Source organism: Sorex fumeus, unplaced genomic scaffold, assembly GCF_029834395.1.
Source record: "Sorex fumeus unplaced genomic scaffold, SorFum_2.1 ptg000043l, whole genome shotgun sequence".
Lineage (NCBI taxonomy): Eukaryota > Metazoa > Chordata > Mammalia > Eulipotyphla > Soricidae > Sorex > Sorex fumeus.
Window position 1 is genome coordinate 9,401,040 of NW_026606100.1, and position 14,566 is coordinate 9,415,605.

Below are 14,566 nucleotides of genomic sequence, written 5' to 3' on the forward strand. Positions count from 1 at the left end.
ATTTTCATTTTCTGTTTCGGACTCCTCTCTGAAAACTAACCCCAGACAAATAGAATAGCTTGTTATTATTAAGGAAAGTGAACATTTGGGCAGAGGAGACCGCACAAAGGGCTTGGGTATGCACGCGTTGAGTGCAGGATTTCCAGCTTCTGTCCCCAGCACTGTGACCTCCCTCAGCACCCACCTCTCTGAGAATGACCCTCTACCCCCCACCCACAACTGCAGCCAAAGGAGCCTCCACACAGCGAGCCCTGGTCTGGTACAAGCCTCTCCTGTCTATTTCCCATCCCCACTCACCAATAAGGAGCTTCAAATTGAGGAAAGAGGCAAAGCTACAAATAGGTATCAGATGTGTGCTTCTTTTCAAAGAGGAGCTAACGCTCCCCACCGTCCCTGTTGGTGATGATGAGATCTTTCCCTGTGTTTGCAAACCCACAGCTAACGATGGGACAGCCACGGCACAGTGCCTGACCTAGCCGCACGAGTGAAGACCTTTTTCCTGAACAGTCAAAAACAGTTGTTGAAATTTCTGACAACTTCTTATGTAGTTACTTTTGAAAACAACCACACCCAGTTGGATTTTCCTAAAAGTTTTGCTTTTGGGAGCAAAACTTCTCCCTGCCCGATGTGTTCTTACTAAGTATTTTGAAGTTGATCCAAGGAAATGACTTTTATGTGTATCAGATCAGAGTCTCCTGTGTACCATTCCAGGAGATAATATTGTGCTCATAACATTTATATAACAAATGTATACAGAATCACAAATAGGTACCTTGATTTGCCTACAGAAATTATACTAGTTATTGTTAAAAAAGACAATTTTTATCAAAGATTAGATGAGCATATGATTGAGGGGAGATGTCAGTGTATTCAACCCTGTTCCATTGGTCTGCAGTTCTGCTTTTGTTCCAGTACCATGCTGTTTTAATTATTACTGCATTGTAGTACAGTTTGAAGTTCGGGAGGTTGATTCCTCCCATTTTCTTTTTCCCAAGAATTGCTTTAGCTATTCGTGGGGGCTTATTGTTCCATATAAATTTCAGGAGTGTTTGCTCCATTTCTTTGAAGAATGTCATGGGTATCCTTATAGGGATTGCATTGAATTTATACAATGCTTTTGGTAGTATTGCCATTTTGACAATGTTAAGTCTCCCGACCCATGAGCAGGGGATATCTTTCCATTTCCTCATGTTCTCTTTTATTTCCTGAAGTAGCGTTTTGTAGTTTTCTTTGTACAGGTCCTTTACTTCCTTAGTTAAGCTGATTCCTAGGTACTTGATTTTTTGGGGCACAATTGTGAACGGGATTGTTTTTTTCATGTTGCTTTCTTCTCTCTCACTGTTTGCGTATAGGAAAGCCATGGACTTTTGGGTATTGATTTTATAACCTGCAACTTTACTAATCAATCATATGCTCATCTAATCTTTGATAAAGGTGCAAGTAATGTGAAGTGGAGTAAGGAAAGCCTCTTTAATAAATTGTGTTGGCATCACTGGACGGCTACATGCAAAAAAATAGGCTCAGAACTCTGCCTAACACCATGTACAAAAGTAAGATCAAAATGGATTAAAGACCTCAACATCAGACCAGAAACCATAAGGTACATTGAAGTTAAAGTTGGCAAAACCCTCCATGACATTGAAGCTAATGGTATCTTCAAAGATGCCATGCCACTGGCCGAGCAAGTGAAAACAGAGATAGATAAATGGGACTATCTTAAACTAAGAAGCTTCTGCACCTCCAAAGAAACAGTGACCAAAATACAATGGCAGTCTACAGAATGGGAAAGGATATTCACCGAATACACATCTGACAAGGGGTTGATATCCAGGACATACAAAATACTGGTTAAACTACACAAGGAGAAAACATCCAACCCCATCCAAAAATGGGGCAATGAAATGAACGGAAACTTTCTCAAAGAAGAAATCCGAATGGCAAAAAAGCACATGAGAAAATGCTCTACATCATTAATCATCAGGGAGATGCAGGTCAAAACCACAATGAGATACCATCTCACACCTCAGAGACTGGCCCACATTCAAAAGAACAAAAGCAACCGATGCTAGCGTGGATGTGGCGAGAAAGGGACACTCCTTCACTGTTGGTGGGAATGTCCACTGGTTCAGCCCTTCTGGAAAACAGTATGGACAATTCTCAAAAAATTAGAAATTGAGCTCCCATTTGACCCAGCAATACCACTCCTGGGAATATATCCCAGAGAGGCAAAAATGTATAGTCGAAGTGACATCTGTACTTGTTTGTTCATTGCAGCACTCTTTACAATAGCCAGAAACTGGAAGAAACCTGAATGCCCAAGAACAGATGACTGGTTAAAGAAACTTTGGTACATCTACACAATGGAGTACTATGTAGCTCTTAGAAAAGATGAAGTCATGAAATTTACATACAAGTGGTACAATATGGAAAGTATCATGCTAAGCGAAATGAGTCAGAAAGAGAGGGATAGACATAGAAAGATTGCATTCATCTGGGGGATATAAAGTAACGAAGTATGAGATTAATACCCAAGAATAGCTGAGATCAGCACCAGGAGGATTACTCCATAACTTAGAGGCCAGCCGGGTATCCTAGAGGAAAGGGCAGTTCAGATAGAGAAGGGAGCACCAAATAAAGGATGTTTGGAGGATCCTCCCAGGAGGGGAGATGCATGTCGAAAGTAGACTATGGACTGAACATGTTTGCCACTCAGTGCCTCTTTTGCAGACCACAACACCCAAAAGGAGAGAGAGAACACAGGGGATTGCCCTGCCACAGAGGCAGGGGGGGATTGGGGGATGGGGGTGGGAGGGATATTATCCATGGTGGTGGAAAATGGGCACTGGTGGAGGGATGGGTATCTGATCATTGTATAATTGAAACCAAAGCACAAAAAATTGTAAATAAAAAAATAAAAACAAAGACAATTTTGCTTCTCTTAACTTAGTAGGGAAAGCACTCACATTTCCCTCTTTCATCTGAATTATGTGACTTAGTCCTGCCCCCTTGCCAGGCTTTCACCTGGGCCCCTTCGAGGGGGAGGGGTTGATTTTCCCTCCCCATGGCTAGAAGAGCCCTGGCAGCTGAAAACCTCCAGAACACAGCCACAGCCATGCTCAAAGCCACTCTCCACACACTTGGATGAGCCTCACGAGTGAAGGAACCGGCAGAGGAACCCAGGTATGCAGGACCCGGGGCTGAGTTCTCCAAGCCTGCTCAGATCGGGACTGGGCTCCTCCACCCAGATCCCCTTTTTCCAGTAGCTTGGGAATCACACCCATAATCTGCCAGTGCCATGTAATTCCATCAACAGCCAAGATGCAGAGACTATACAACAAAGCTACTAGAAGTGCATGGCCGCATTCGCGGCTGCACAACCTCTTATAATCTAGCCCACTGATGTACTTAAAGCAGCACACATGTGTTTGGTTTTAACATACTTGCTAATATTCTTATATACATTCTGCATCCCTCTTGGAGAGCCCGGCAAGCTACCGCGAGTAGCTCACCAGCCCGCATGGCAGAGCCTGGCAAGCTGCTCCCTGTGGCGTATTCAATATGCCAAAAACAGTAACAATAACGGGTCTCATTCTTCTGACCCTGAAAGAGCCTCCGATACAGCACCGTTGGGAGGGATGAGTAAGGAGAGGCTGCTAAAATCTCAGGACTGGGACGAATGGAGACGTTACTGGTGCCCGCTCGAGCAAATTAATGAACAACAGGATGACAGTGATACAGTGATTCTTTTGGTTATTTTATGAATTAATGTATTTCAAATCTTATATGTTGTATCTTCCTAGTCTTTGTAGACCGAATCTCCTTGTTGGTGTTTTCCCATTGCATTTTACAGCAAAAGCAATTGCTTTATTTATTTACTTTTATTTTATTATTGCTTTATTTCTGCTTTGTTTTTATAATTATTAAAAAAATTCTTTAGGGTTCAGAGAAGTTTTTAAATAAGGGGCTGGAGGAATAGTACTGCTGGCAAGGCACTTGCTTGTACATGCCAACAGAGGTTCAAGCCCTGACATCACATATGTTCCTCTGAGTACCACCAGGAGTGATCCCTGATCTCAGAGCCTGGAGTACGCCCTGAGCGTGTGGTCCAAACAACTCCTTCCTTCCCCCAAGTCTTATTTGTTTATTAATGGTATCTTTTGTGCCAGGTACTAAAAGTAAAATTCTACATAAAATATTTCATTTAATTCTTTTTTTTTTCTTTTTGGATCACACCCGCACAGGGGTTACTCTTGGGTTTTGCACTCAGGAATTACTCCTGGCAGTGCTCAGGGGACCATATGGGATGTGGGAATCGAACCCAGGTTGACCGTGTGCAAGACAAACGCCTTACCCGCTGTACTATTCCTCCAGCCCCTCTTTTAATTCTTAATGGAGGACAATGAAAAGTAGAAAAAGGTCAGGTGGTTTGATCAGGGTCACACATTAGAGCTTTCAGAATAGAAACACAGGCACTTCTGAGCCCAAGATCTTGGTTCTCTCTTACCCTGTAGTACATGTTAAATCATTGAGAAAATGTCTTTTCATAATGGTAGGCATGAATGTCTTGTGTATAACTTTTAGACTGGATTGGTTCCATTTGCGTAGCGTGTTGACATGTTTGACATGTGTTTTAAGTTTTTTTTGTTACTATATTTTTGTTTGTTTTGGGGCCTCACCGCAGCGGTGCTCAGGCTTCACTCCTGTCTCTGCTCAAAGGATCACTCTTGGTGGGCTCAGGGGACCATATGGAGGGCCAGGGATTGAACCTGGGCCAACCTTGTGAAGCCAAGTGTCTTCTTCACTGTACTCTTTTTCTGACCCCTTAACATGTGTTTCTTTAAACCACGTTCAAGTGTGAGCTACTTGCCGATGTTTGTGCTGGTGGGTATGTGCCAGTTGCAACTTGTTCTATAAAGATCTCATATTCACAGTTCAGTTTAAAAATAGCACAACTTACCTCCAAACATTGCACTTTATTTATGTTCCTATTGGGTCCTTATCTTGGGTCTGTCCCTGCCCTAGTTCTTAGTGAACAAGTCTGGGGGAGGCAGTATAATATCAAGAGTCCAAGTCCGTCACATGTTTACAGAACTGCTGTAAGCATGTGACCTAGTTAAACTATAATCAGTACGTTTTTAAAAAGTTTGCTAAGGGGGTGGAGTGTGGGGAGGGAGAGAGCCGTGGGTCACTGGTGGAGGTTTGGAGTTGAACATTGAATGCCTGGACTTTGTCATTAACAGCTTTGTGAATCACAGTGCATACTTAAAGAGAAGAAAAGAAAGGAAAGAAGGAAAGGAGAGGGGAGGGGAGTGGAGGGAGAAATTGGTCTCAGTTTTTGTCACAGAGAGTTTTCCTGAGGTTGTGGCAGTCTGCTGAAAATGTATTCCTGTCTTGATTCCTTCTAAGCTTCCTGGTTACTTTCTAAGCATTTTCTTTGTTTATTAAATATTCTTATTAAATATCTTATGGGGGTGGGGGCGCAAGAATCCAGCGCTCTGAAAACTGTCAGCCTGGGATTGAAAATATTGCAGTGACCACAACACCCAAAAGGAGAGAGAGAACACAGGGGATTGCCCTGCCACAGAGACGGGGGGATGGGATTGCCCTGCCACAGAGACGGGGGGATGGGGGGATGGGGGTGGGGGGATATTATCCATGGTGGTGGAAAATGGACACTGGTGGAGGGATGGGTATCTGATCATTGTATAATCGAAACCCAAACACAAAAAAATTGTAAATCTACAACTGTAAAAAAAAAAAGAAACAAACAAATAAAAAAAAAAAGAAAATATTGCAGCTATTAGCTTTGTAACACATTTTACTTATTCTCTCAGTTTCTTATTTGTAAACTGGAGATAATCAATATTTACTTTAAGGAGTGCTGTGAGAATTAAAATAATAGGCACATATATACGCATGGCATTGAATGCCTCAATCAGTGCCTGGCAATGAGTATTCTGTCAGTGCTTATAGTTAATGAACATGGCACAGGCGTCTCATTTTTTTGTCTTCACATTTCACACAGACCTTGCCCTGGTGTTCTTCACATAAGCGATGCTCTATAAAGTCTCGGAGGGAGAAGGTGGCTATGGATTAACTGGGTTGTTAAACACAAGGCCACTCTATTTTACTCTCTCTCTCTCTCTCTCTCTCTCTCTCTCTCTCTCTCTCTCTCTCTCTCTCTTTTTGGTTTGGTTTTGCACCACACTTGTCTGTTTTCATGCTCTCTTCCTGTCTCTGTGCTCAAGGATGACTCCTGGTGGGGCTTTGGAATGCAGGAATCAAACTGAATTGGCAATGTGCAAGGCAAGTGCCCTACCTGCTGTATTACCTCTCTGACCTACATCTTGACAATATTCACCTCTTTTACTTAAACTCCCTTTGTTTTTTTTTTTATTAGAATAAGGGACTGAATAGAAGAAGTTGACCAAGGTACAACTGAAATTATTTGTTGATCAAAACAACTAATATTAGCAGACTGGAAGATACAGGGCGTTAAGTGCTTTGCATGTGACAAACCTTGGGTTCAGTACCCGATACCAGGAATGGTCCTTTGAATACTGCTGGGTGTGACCATTGAGTTTAGAGACAGGAGTAGCTCTCAGTACTACCCAGTGTGCCTCATCCCTACCCGACCATGGCTAATATTTAAATAACTGCTTACTATGTGACAGGCCCAGTTTATTTGATGATTTACTTACTGAAATATTTCTAAATGCCTGATGATAGAGGTAATAACACATTTTACAACGAGTATGTTTCCTTCATTGATCTGATCCCAGTAGCTAAGAGATTGGACTTTGTAGCACAAGGACCTGGGTGCAATCTCACAGTACTTTCCTCTCAGACTCTCTTAAATGACCTTTTACTGATAGCAAAACACTCAATAGGCATTAAGTGTGTCATCTATAATTACTGCAACCTCTGTTTGCAGAATAGAGCCACAAATATCAATACTCCTTGAATAATGACATGGAATCCTTGTGTTTTGGTAATTGACAAAGCTATCGTGTCTTTGGGCATGCAAACATTCCTTAGTTTATATTTTTGCTTTCAGAAGAGTTTATATACTGAATCTAAGATTCTCATAATTTAGATTAAAATTATTTTCTCTGCTCTATTTCTGGTGGAAATGGAAAAATGCTGTCCATTACTCCTTCAGAGTCATGCTTGAAATGATTCTAATGGTGGATTTTTCCTTGTTTTTGTGCCCCTAGATTAAACTTTTCCTGTTTAGTTCATACTTTGAGTTAGATTTTAAGGATCTCATTTCTGTTTCAAATCTCTCCTGCTTCCCTTTCTTTTGAAATTTTGACCTGGCTCATATGATAATGTGAGATTATCTATCCTCTTCTATGGCCAAGAGCTGCAGTATAAACTAGAGTAGAGTATGTGAGGTGATGTGCAGTATTAAAATTCCTATTTTCTCCATTTTTTTTTCTTTACAAGATTCTCAGGGCCATAACTGATTTTTCTTGCTCGGGGCTCCTTTTTAGTTCTCCAACGCCACAGTCTGTGGCCCCCAAATATGCATATTAGATCATGATATAGAGGACAGATCAGGATTTTTGCCTACTTACTAATGTCTACTTACTAAGTACTTAGTAAGTACTTAGTATTAGTACTTACTAAATACTAATCCTACTTAATAATCCTACTTACTAATCTCCTTATTTCGATTTATGTAGGAGCTAACTTGCTACCTATACCCTAGTGGAGCTGTCCATTGGTTGACTATTCTTAAGAACTTTCTGAAAATGGAATTTATTTAATTATACTAACTTACCTCTAGGTTCTTACCTCTAAGTGATACTTTGCCCTAATAAGAACTCCCTTTTCTATTTTTCTCACAACTTTTGGCATGTTTTGCTTGACTAAGACGTTGATAACAGACTAACTTGAGGCAAAATGGTGGACCCTGGAGACTCCATGACTTGTGTGAAGAATGATCTGAGAATCTTTGTAGGATGGAGAGTGTCTGGACCACAGGAGGGCTAGATAAGCACTGGCTTTATGTTGGGAGCTGATTTTTAAGTGAAGAATTTAACCACTCATTGATTCCCCCCCCTTTTTTTTTTGCTTTTTGGGTCACACCCAGCAATGCTCAGGGGTTATTCCTGGCTCTGCACTCAGGAATTACTCCTGGTGGTGCTTGGGGGACCATATGGGATGCCAGGGATCGAACCCAGGTCGGCGTGTGCAAGGCAAACGCCCTACCCACTATGCTATTCCTCTGGCCCCTCATTGATCCCTTTTGAGGAAATGAATGAGAGAGGCTGCAGTGTGGGTTTCTTTCTTTCTTTCTTTCTTTCTTTCTTTCTTTCTTGTTTTTTTGTTTGTTTGTTTGGTTGGCTGGTTAGTTTTGGACCATATTCGGGCATGTCCAGGGATTACTTCTGGTTCTGCACTCAGGAATTACTCTTGACAGTGCTCACAGGACCATATGGGATGCTGGGGATTGAACGTGTGTCAGCCGTTTGTAAGGCAATCACCCTTGCCACTATACTATTGCTCTGGTTTCATGCAGCATGAATTTCTTTTTTCAATTTTTTGGGAATGTTTATTGAGACACCATGATTTACAAAGTTGTTCATAAAAGAGTAGCTTCAGTCATACAATGTTCCAACACTAATCCCAGCCAGTGTGAATTTCTGGTGTGGAAAAAATCTGCCCAAGAAGTAGAAAGAGGATGTTCCACATGTCAGTTGGCGCAAACTGTCAGGAGCAGTGTGTGTATGTGTGTGTGTGTGTTTGTCTGTGTGTGTGTGTGTGTCTGTGTGTCTGTGTGTAGGAGAAACACAAATGTGAACATAAATCTTGCATCTTGCTTAGGGAAAGACCTGCTTTCCAGTTTTGTTTGATTATTGCAGAAATTCTTATTTCTTACTCTGTGTAATTCTTTTTTCTGGGAGAGATATGCTTCCCAAGGGGGCCATTAGTCCCAATGTTTCTTGACCAACCATGGCTGGCAATCTGTGCAGGCTCTTGAAGATGTGGGATACCCTTGGCCTTGTGTTGTTGGGATTACCTAGACCACACCAGCAGTGGGCCACCCCCTGTGTGCTTTGGTCCTCTGGGTCATACTTAGCATTGCTCAGGGATTGTGTGGTACTGGGGACTGAATAGAGCAGGATCCAAGGTCTGAGTCTTAACTCTGAGTCTTAACAGCTGTACTTAATTGTCTTGCCCTGAAAATACTATTCTGGTTTGCCAATTTCCTTTTGATTATCTTGGTGCTTGTGGTTGCAAGATTGAGGATCTTATTTATTTTTGCATGTTCTTTTGGGGGGCCAAATCTGGTGATGCTTGGGGTTACTCCTGGCTCTGCACTAAGGAACCATCCTGGCTATTGTCGTGGCACCATATGGAATCCTGGGGATTGTACGTGGGTGAGCTGCGTATGAGGCAAATGCTTTACCCACTATACTATTGCTTCAACTTTCAAAAATCATTACCTTTTACTTATTTATTTGTTGGCGAGCACCCTTCAAGGGAGGGGGGGTTATAGAAGTCCCAGGGGACTCTCTCCTCAGGGTAGTGGGGAGGAAGGGACTATTTGAGGGAAAATCTCAGCTGGATAATGTGACCCAGCAGAGAGCCTAGGCCTCCAGGCTGGACCAAACCAACTCAGGGTAGCTAGGGTGGAGACTCCCCGGGCCGCTCCTAAGATCACATCTTTCTAGTAAGGCTCATAAGCTGGGACTGAACTAAAGAGACTCATCTTAACTGAATGTAGAGTATTGCACCTGACAGGATTACAAGGAACTGCCAGACATTCAGCTGCCACCAGAACCAAAGTGAACACCTTCTGATTGTCTATCTTAGAATAGACGAGAAGCACACCAAGACACAGGAAGCATGACTCATATCTCAAGTAAAAAGTGATCAGTAGAAAGAGACAGTGCCTCTGTAGGTGGGAGTCTTGGTGGTCCCCAGCACTGCCAGGGGTGCCCTGCACCCCCTGTAAGTAAAGGGATCAGTGTCCTTCACACGGTTTTGACTAGAACCATTCTTCCCTGAGAGGATCAGGGCTCCATAGAGAAGTGGCTGCACCCAGAGCAGAAACGTGGCACATTCCAGGTGAGCCCAGACATTCAGACATCTTTTTTCTCTCTGTTTGAAATAAGGAAATAAAAGTAGAGCAATTTAAAAATGAGGCTGGCAAAAGGAAAGAGAGAAAAAAGAGAATGCTCTGCCACAGAGGCAGGGTGGGGTGGAGGGGATGGGGTGGAGGTGGTGAGAGGGATGCTGGGATCATTGGTAGTGGAGAATGGGCACTGGTAGAGGGATGGGTGCTAGATCATTGTATGACTGAAACGCGAGCACGAAAGTTTGTGAGTCTGTAACTGTACCCCACAGTCATTTACAAATAAATAAAAATGAGGGTGGGTGCCATGAACATAGAGGAACCAACTTAAAGGGGCTCCCACTGGTGTCTTTGAGCGCCACAATTATCAAGTCCAGTGACAAATTCTAAACCGTTAAAAAAAAAGTGCCCATCTTCTTCTGTCCATGCTGATCATAAACAGGTCAGTAGATGAAAAAATACCAGAGGATGCTGAGTAGTGGCTGACAGTGCGGGAGGAATGAGGAAGCTGAAGCAGTGTGTTGCAACCAACTTAGTAAAGTTTAGATTTGGCAGAAGTGGATGCTAGATCTGGAGGCAAATTTTATTTATTTTGCTCTCGATAATTAATCATCATTTAAAAAATTTAGGCACTGTGATTTTTAATATTGTTAGTAGCGTTTCAGGCATACTGGGTTCAAATACCACACCCACCTCCAGAATTCCGGAGTCCCACCACAATGTCTCCACACCCTTTCCCATCCTCCCCTCCCCGTTCCCTTGGCAAACTCAGTACTGCAGGCCCCTTTTCAGGGCTGCCTTAAATTCCCTCACTACTTTTCTTTATAATCCACATAGGAGAGAAGTCATCCCGTTATTGCCCATCTCCTTCAGTTGGCGTGATACCTTCTAGTTCCAGCCATGGAACAGTGACTAACATGGTTTCATCTCTTCTTATAGCTGAATAGTATTCGCTTGTGTGTATATATTCCACAGTTTCTTTTTCCAGTCATCTATGCCTGAGCACTTGGGCCATTTCCAGATTTTGCCCACTGTGATTAGTGCTTCGAGGACTACATATGTCTTTCCCGAATAGAGTTGCTGGGCCCTCGGGTAGATGTCAACAAGTGGAATTGCGGGGTCATATGTAAGCTCAAGTCTCTTAGTGTTTTCGAGGCTGAACCAGTTGACATTCCCACCAACGGTGGATGACACTTCCCTTTCCCTACATCCTAGCCAGGACTGGTTGTTTCTACCTTCTTGATGTATCAGTTCGTACCATTCTGACTGGTATGAACTGATATCTCATTGCTGTTTTGATTTAAAGTGCCCTCATGAAAAGTGATAAAGAGCACTTTTTCTGTACCTTAACTTTCTTTATGTCTTCTTTCAGTTCTCTCCATTTTTTTGATGAGATTGTTTTGTGTTTACATTATAGATCTTGCATATTAGCTCTTTGTCAAATGTTTAGGGAGCAAATATTTTCTCCAGCAGCTGGGTATCTTTATATTCTCATCATTGTCTCTTTTCTGGTGCCCAGGCTTCTTAATTTGATATGGTCCCATTTGTTTATTTTTGCTGCTGTTTTCTTGGGTGATTTTCATCAAGTCATTGAAGATGTAGAGGAAACATATAAAGACAAGATACTTTCATGGTGCTAAAGTGTCTCTCCGTAGATTATTTATTAGTTTAAAGGGAAAACGTTTTTACTGGAGAGGATTTGAGCATACCTTGAGTGGGTCCTCAGAGTGGACATTGCCCAGAAGGGACAGATGGAACTGTGTGCCCTCAGATATATGCACTTAGAGAAGAAAACATCTCCCCTCTGGTTTTATGGCTATAATACATGACCTGAACTGAATTATGCAGAAACATCTGACAAGCCAAAATGGAAATGTTTTATTAATATAAAAGAGGGGGGAGGACTGCATTTGTCTGAAGTGTCATTGTCATAATAGCACAGAAAGCCATGTGTTTCAGATGAAAGGAAGTTAAAGAGAGATAGAAGCTAATCCTGTACTGGATTTTAAACTGATGAGATATGTTGTGCTTTAAAGTATATTATTGAACTTGAAAATGTTGGTCAATTCAAGTATTGTATCAATACTTAATTTACTAAGGTTGATAATGATGTGTGGTTATATAAAACTGAGGCTTGAGAAATAGTACAGTGGATAGGGCATTTGCCTTGTATGTGGCTGAGTGGGCTTGAACCCCAGCACCCCCATGTGTGAGCCCAGCTAGGAGAAATCCTTGAGCATAGAGCCAGGAGTAAATCCTGAGCTCCTTTAGGTGTGGCTCAGAAACAAAAAAAGAAAACAAAATATTTTAATATGTGGGGGAACTCTTAATGAATGATTCTAACCACAATACCAAACACAGGAGCAATAGGAAATAAAAACAAGCTTATTTTTCAGGATAAAATGTGTTAAAAACTTAATCACTACTCATCCTACATTTTTGGATGTGGAGTTTGAACCTTTACCCAGAGATACTTAGAAGTCGTTCCTGATTGTGCTCAGGAGACCATATTTGGTGCTGGGGATTGGGCTGGTATTGGCTACATGTAAGACAAGAACCTTACCCTAGGACTATTTCTCCAGTCTCGACTTTTCATTTAATAAATATTATTGAGTATTAACTCTCTTCCATACCCTGATCTAAGACTCTGTACAAACCTAAAATCCCGCTAGTTTGGAGTCAGATAGTTGGGGCTTATCCAAAACTTCCTGTGTGCACAGATGGGCTATGAGCCCAGAGGGACACTGACTGATTGAACCCTTATAGCACAAGACAATTGAAGACGCTGAGCACCTCCTAGGAAAGGGGTCAGAAGAAGGTGGGATTGGTGTCGTCCCAAGACCAGTGGACAACTTGGTCATTGGCAGGGAGAACTAAAAGGCAGGGAAGAGAGTGAAAAGAGTGCAAAATGGGAGAGGTGAAAGCCAAGGTGGGCACTGACTGTGGTCTCAGTCCTGTGTGCTCAGAAACAGCCACTTTCCATTCTGCAAAGAATATCCTGTTCCTCCGAAATCAAATTCTGTATTAAAGGCGAAGAGCATGATTTATGGAACTTATCTCAGCATAGCTCAGAGAACAAAAATATGTTGAGTGAATGTATGGATCTGTAGGGACAGTGAAGGTCAAAGTATATTAAAATGCCAATAAGAGGCCGCTCTGAGCAAAGAGTACAGGAATATTTTTTTGTATTATGGTTATCTGCAATTGTTTTTTATTCAGAAAATGTAAAATTGTTTCCAGATAATAGGTGAAAAAATTATCTCGTGACTGTTATAATTATGACTTAAAGAGAAATAAAGGGTTTGTGAAAAAGATGCAGGTGTTCCTTAACTGTCTCGGTATAGATTTTCTTCCCTTTGGGCTGGCTATAGTAAAGGGATTCAATCCTGTGATAGTGTGTCTGTCATGGTAAAGCCATTTCTATAGCTCCTGGATGAGAAAATCTTTCTAGTGCCAATGGAGGCTTTTCAGGTGGAACCAGCATATCCATTTGGTCTCTTGGAAGAGTTTAGAAGTAGTCAAGGAAGTGGAGTTTAATTCCCCCTCTGATACTTGCTGGCGGAAGAAGGGTCATGAGAAAATTCTTTGACCATTGATACTTCACCTGCTGAATTTTAATTTATTTTAAAATTTCTTGGCTTGTTTGTTTTCAGTCCACATCCAGTGGTGTTCAGAGACCTTTTCTGGCTCTGTGCTGAGGAGTGATCTCTGGTGGTGCTCAAACTAGGATTGCACCTGCCATAGCTGTATGCAAAGAAAGTGCCTTTAACCCCTATACTAACTCTCTGGCCCATCTATTGCATTTTTAAATATTTGTCTATGCTCAAGATTATGTGATTCAAGTGAAAAAACACGTGAACTCTTTTGTAATGATTTCTTTAGGCATTCCATTACTATTAACAGTTTTCGTCAAAGATGAAAAATGGCTCACACTAAGGTAGAAAAGCCCCTTAATATAGGCCTCTCTTTCTTGGAAAAACAATGATGTTATAAAAGTGTTTCTTTCCTTATTAATAAGATCCTTTCTGCTTTCCTTTCCTCATTATTTCCAGGCAAAAGCTTCTGTAACTGAAAACGTGGATTTTCTGCATTTCAAGATCGTTGAAGTAGTCGCATAGCAGAGTATTTAAAGGACAGCAGGTAAGTCAAACTCAGCATCATATTCCTTCTCGAGCAAACAGCTCTTGGATCTGGGGCGCCGCAACATCGCCCCTGCATAGTTCAGAGATCACATTTGAGGCTCCGATGAATCAAGGGATCTTCCAGGTCTTGGCGGTATCTCGGGTCAAAATCAGCACTCTAAATCTCCCTCTGCTGAAGACCAGTATGGTTTGGAAAAGGAAGGAAGAAGGATGGAAGAGATCAGTTTCCTCAGTAGAGCTATATAGAAGACAGTAAAGGCTGAGGTGGTAGAAATGTTTCTGAGAAAGAGCACAAGAAATAGTGTTGAGTGTGAGTCACTGGAGATGACACAGAAGG

General features: G+C 41.9%; 1 protein-coding gene across 1 annotated transcript in view; it reads left to right on the forward strand.

The window, feature by feature from the left end:
- The window catches only part of SGMS1 (sphingomyelin synthase 1), a 309,219-nt gene that overhangs the window by 77,616 nt on the left and 217,037 nt on the right, over nt 1-14,566 (forward strand). Inside the window, exon 2 of the mRNA XM_056120601.1 lies at nt 14,140-14,227. The gene's annotated coding sequence lies outside the window, so the exon portion shown is untranslated. The remainder of the gene's footprint in view (nt 1-14,139; nt 14,228-14,566) is intronic.